Genomic DNA, 6,207 nt, shown 5'->3' on the forward strand with positions numbered 1-6,207 from the left:
GAATAATACAAGCTACAAAGAAGGTTTTGCATGAGTTTGTAATGGAGACTCATACTGCCATCTACTGGCTACTGTGTTCATAACATGAGCTGGCCAGCCATCAAGACAACAATCAATAAGGAATAATATTGCAGACAATTGGTTTGGATCAAATAATGACCTGTCATGGCCTGCGTAATTGGATGCTCTTCTTTAGCGCATTCATTGCACGCTTGTCGCACATATATTATGCCTATTACTCACAGCGGCATCATGCTTGGGTTTTCGCTGCTCAAATTAACCAAAAAAAGCAAATTAAATAAATAGTTTTTATTTGTGTAATTGGCCACATTTTTTTAAAAGGAATTTGTAAGGATAGAAATATAGGAGCTACCATTGGTGCTTTCAGAGCAGGCTGTGGGGTTTTCATTCTCAGCATGGGTTCACCATTTATTAAGTCACCAATGCTTATAAAGCATGCAGCAAAGTATAAAAAGCCATGTTGTATAATTGTTGCAGGACAGTGACTCACTAGGTTGAAAAAAGGAGAACCAGATGACAGCTGAAGGACCTGCAATCAGTTAGATAGACCCTTCTTTGCTCTTATCACATACCCTTTTCCAGTGGTCTATCTAGTTCATGGATGTCATAACCATTTATATTGTCCTGTGGGTAAAGATGTGTGTGGGGAGGGGATCACTGGTGGGGGGGTTTGGTCACTGCTCTAAATAGCACCCATTTTGAGCAGCATGTAGTGCTGTTTAAAGCTGTGAGCAGGTTGTGAGCAAGGGGTGGGTCCATGACAGCCTGGGCTTAGAAGAAATGGGTTGAAAGATGCTGGATATCATTTAACCTGGAACACTGGTGACATCTTGTGGTAGAAAGGGATTACTGCCTGGGACAACTTCCAGACTGAAAAAGAATATTGCAAAAAAAAGCTGCTTTCTAAAAGATCATTTCCACTTTTACTGGCCTATTTATTTATGTGTACCTACAAATCTGGCTCAATATACAAAATGGCTTGGGTAGCAAATATTAAAAGTGGACCCCTATTTAGGTCGAAATACCACATTTCAGCAGGATTGCATGCCAATGTCTTCAATTACTAGCATCTACTGGAGATACCTGTACAGCGAAATCTTTATTCCCAGTTCTTAGCCTTGCCCTCCTCTGCCCCATCACCTTCAGTATAGCACAATGAATCTCAACCAGAATTCCTCCAGTGGTTGCTAGGGGTTCCTTGAGCAATTTGTGCCTCATAGGTCAGTTACCACCGACACCAATGATCTATTTGGCAATCATTCTATTGGTTAACAATATAAGAGGTATTCTTCCCACTGACCACCAGACTAATAGACCATGAACTGGGCTCATCATAAATATTGTCAGGGGTTCCCTGAGATCTGAAAGTTATTTCCCCATAATAAAAAGGTTGAAAAATGCTGATATAAAACTCTATTTTTAATGTATTTTAATTATTAATAGGTTAAACCATAATATACATATACAATACACCACCTGCATTGTTGCACTGTATTGCCATTCATAGGTAATGGCATCCCAAATACATCTTATCAACACACTACAGCACAATGTGCAGCAACGCAAAACAACACATGTTTATGTATTGCCATGTTGTGCACAAAAAAAAACAGATTTTCTGAACACAACCCATTGCAGCATGCACAATAACACATTTAGCCAAATGCACCGCATACCTGTAGTGGGAACGAGCCCTTAGAAGGGATTTCCCTTACATTGGAAAAATATCCTCTCATTCCTGTTGGGTCTATAGGACAGGAAAAGAAGGAAGGTTCTTAATGAGACACAGATGACAAAACCCAACAGCAGTTTAACCCTCTTCTACTCTGACCATAATTAGGAAAAATTGCCTTAAAGAATCAGTATCAGGGAACCCAGTATGGAGATACATGATTTATTGGGTGACTAACAACCATTTCAGACTCCCCTGGAGCTGCAGTACTCTGCCACAGGCTCAGCTTTGTTCCCAAACTCTCCTATTCAAGTGAATGGGAAAGGTCGGTAACCATTGTGGCAGATTGCGGCACAGTTCCCAAATGTTACATGCTGCTTTTGGTTGTGCAGCTGTTTGAGGATTTGAGGTGTTGCTTTACCAGGGGTGTAGTGGAGCAGGCACGCCGTGCCCTCACTTTTTTTAGGACCTACGTATAGGCTCTCCCTACGCACTCGCCACTGATAGCCTTCACTATTACCGTGCCCCCTCTTCTTTTTTTAGCACTACACCCCTGGGCTACAACCATGCTAGTGGTGAGGTTGCAGCCTAGTTGCTGCTTTCTCATGCCAGTGAACTGTTGCCCCAGGGGGAGCACTACATGTAAGTAATGAATAGGGCAGCAGTGCATGGTTCAGTACCACTGATTGCCACCCATGTGCAGAGGGTCCATGTGAGTACCAGCGCTGCAGTGCGAGTGACCAAACAGCTTGCATGGTGCTGCATGGGATCACTAGATCCTGCTGCAGGTCCGAACCTGTCCTAACTATAGTAATGCTGTAAATAGGACAGAGTGGAGGATGTCTGAAATGTCACATGAACCTTTGTGTAGATATCAGAAGAAAGAAAGCAATAAGCCAATCACACAAGTAGAAAAACTAATTTCTCAGGACATTCTTTAAAATGACAGTTTGCAGAATACCCAAACAATTATTTTGCAATGAGAAGGGAAACTGCTTTTAAATGTTTAAATTATTTAAAAAAATATTAAATTATTAAAATTAAGTGGTCCAACACTTGCATCAACTTTTAACCTAGCAGTGGAGTTTTCATTTCCTGATAAAGTCTGAGTTTAATAATTTCATCACTAGAGAGCACTCTTTATAATAATTCTTCCATGGGTCCTCTGTATTATATGCACTGATGTGTATTATCAATACATAGATTTCCAATCACTGCTGTTTTACAAAATGTAAATGTTTAAAAAACCTTTTGGTAAAGGTACTGCACTGTAAAGAAATATAGTTCTATAGTGCTATACAACTCAGAAGCCCAAATGTCCCATTAATAGTAGAATTATACTTGTATTGGAATAGTTTATAGTAAGAATACTTTTCTTTCACACAGATAGCAGTTGGCTGTAATAGTTAGCGTGCCACTGGAAAAATAAAATTCTCTATTAAAATTAATAGCTAATAAAGTTTGGCATCGATGACCAATAAAGCAGACCACAAAGCAAAGATTTGACAAGGTACAAAATACGACAACCAGTATTATCCTTAGTTGCCAGCTGTCCCTCATTTACAGGGATAGTTCCTGGCTTGAAAGATTTGGCCCTGGAATCTCCCAAAAATGCAATCTGTACTATAATAATTGTTATTGTTATTAATTTTATATTAAGAAATGTTATTGTTATCACATTTTCTCTTGGCTATTAAAGTTACTAATTATGAAGTAGCAGCCTCTAAAAAGTAGATTTTATAACTCAATATATAGCCACACTGGGAGAACCAGTTATAGAAAAGGAAGGAACAGGTAGCACAGGGGATGAATAGAATTATGGGCAGGTAGAATTTGACCACATATGAAATACACTGCATTGCCAGGAGCCATGTGTAGTCCACTGTTGCTGGTGTAATGTTTAAAGAGGACATCCTGTGGGTTAGAGTCCAGATCAAAGCTTCTGGAAAGTCATTGCTGCAAAGGTTGTGTTGGATATACTGAGAATGTCTATAAAAGTGCCAATCAGGTGGTAAGATAAACAGTTACTGTTGAAAGTTCCAAAAACACCATATTTTTAAAGTGTTAATCAGTCTAACCATGACTTTATAGATTGCAATAAAGCATTCACCATTTGAACATATAATATGCTTATATTGGTGGGGAAATGTCCCCTTATGCCCCTTGTCTTTAGTGAAGGAGTCCATGCTTACATTGGTGTCAGTGGAATAATTCCCCCTTGCATTGGCTTTCGTTGGGAAAAGTGCCAGCAGAGACATTCCCTTTCTACAGCAAGCAAAGTTTCTTCAGTTGCCACCACACAATTTGCCCCAGTGGCATATCATACCAGAATAAAGAATGTCATTGCATGCTGGGGGTGAGAGTGCTGGAAAAAGTATTGGGACACAGTGATGCTGCTACCTTAAAAGGGGGGGGGGCAGCAGTTTTGGAATGTCTCTATGTGGGTGGAAGCTGGTAGTCATGGCAAAGATGTAATTAAATAACTTCTCTACTGACCACCAATGTTGGGGGCACTGTGCTGGGTCACTGTACTTACTACTAATGGTATAGGGTATGCCTACACAGGCCACAAATGTAACAGTAGGCTACTATTATACCAACCACAATTGGTAAAGAGGCATTCCTACCACCAACTACCAATTCATAGAGGCATTTCTCAAGCTGTCCTCCAATATAAGGTGTTATTTACCCCCAAACACCAATGTAAGGCAGCCCTACACTGACAACAAATATAGGGAGGCATTTCATTGCAGTTCTGACTACCAATGTATGGAGAAAATATTCTCCTTCTGCTTACCAATATAATACAGATAATGACTAATGTAGGGGCTACACTGCCCCTCTGACTATATAATGCAGCACTACACTGGCATTCAATGTAACGGGGCTTTCTTGCAGGGGTACAAAAATATATTTAGGGCCCTTTTACACTTAGTGTGTTGTAGTGTAGTAGTAGTGTTGCATTAGTGTGTATTGTGTTAGGGCTGCCGCACCATTTTATCATAGATGCTTTGCAGCTGGGGATTATGTTGTGCCTCATTGGGGTGCTTTTTTTCAAGTGCATTGGGGTTCCCTGCAAAGCTGGTCATGTGTTACCATGTATTATGATAACATGCATTAGGATGCATGTTTTATCTTTAGTACAAAGATTGGAATCTGGCCTTAAACTGTATGAATAAAGCTTAACTGTTGTAAGCACCCCTAGCCGTGCTATAGGTTGTCCCAATCCCTTTTACTGTCATTTGGTAGTCAGCTTGGTGTACATGTAAATGTCATAAAACATATAAATAAATGCATGCAAAATGTAATAAACAAAATAAAAAAACGGAACTTCTTTATTATACTGTATTATACTAAACAATATTTATATAGTGCCAACATATTACACAGCGCTGTACATTAAATAGGGGTTGCAAATGATGGACGGTGACACAGAAGGAGAAGAGGACCCTGCACCGAAGAGCTTACAATCTAGGAGGTGGTTGGCGTAACACACAATAGGAGGGGAGATATGTATTGGTGGGAAGTAGTGAGGGTTTCAAAAGACAGCAGAAATTATATAATTATTAGGTTATTAGATACATATAACTATTGGAATACAATATTGTTTGTGATAGTAGCCCTTAAACTACAGACAAAAGATTTTATTTTCTGGTGCCAATCGTTCTTGATCTTGTTCTTCTCCAACACAAATTTGTCAGTACAAGTATGCCACAATGTAATTTAACAATACACTGTTGCTAAATTACTACTTCCCCCACCGCTTAGATTGTAAGCTCTTTTGGACAGGGTGCTCTCTTCTTCCTGTGTCATTGTTTGTATCTGTCTGTCATTTGCAACCCCTATTTAATGTACAGCACTGCGTAATATGTTGGCACTATATAAATACAGTTTAATATTAACAAGAACCATTGTAATCTTTGTAGTTGGCCACTTCCTACTCTTTATCCCTCTTCCTCTCTAAATTCAGAATCACCTATCAGCACAAAGCTAGTTTGTTCTTTTTGTCACCTGTAATGTCCACTTTAAGGGCAATACCAGGCTGCATAAAAACCCTGCACTCAGGTCTGGTTGTTATAAGTGACTCCATCAGACAAGCATGCAGTGAATAATTAGAGTTTGACCTTTAGTAAACTTTGTGCTCAGAATTCTTCATAAAGAGGAACACAGACTAGACAACCAGGACATGTGCCCCAGTACTGCAACATTTTATATCACACATAGAAATCAGCTGTATGTTACAAGAAACACTGAAAAATGATTTCTCCTTTCTGACACTTCTACAGCTGACAGCCAAACCAACCTAAAAGCAGCCAAGATTTATTTACCCACAATTCCCCAGCCAGAGAAAGTATCAGGCTCAGAAGGAAACCATTTAAAGGGGCAATACTGTGAGTACAAACTTTGGTGAGAATCTTTATCTCAATCTTTAATATAGTATTAAAAAATACATGTAAAACAAATCAAACAAATAGACATTACATGTTTAGATCACTGCACAATTATTCATTTCT

The sequence above is a fragment of the Pyxicephalus adspersus genome, chromosome 8, assembly GCF_032062135.1.
Source record: "Pyxicephalus adspersus chromosome 8, UCB_Pads_2.0, whole genome shotgun sequence".
In the NCBI taxonomy this organism is placed as follows: Eukaryota; Metazoa; Chordata; class Amphibia; order Anura; family Pyxicephalidae; genus Pyxicephalus; species Pyxicephalus adspersus.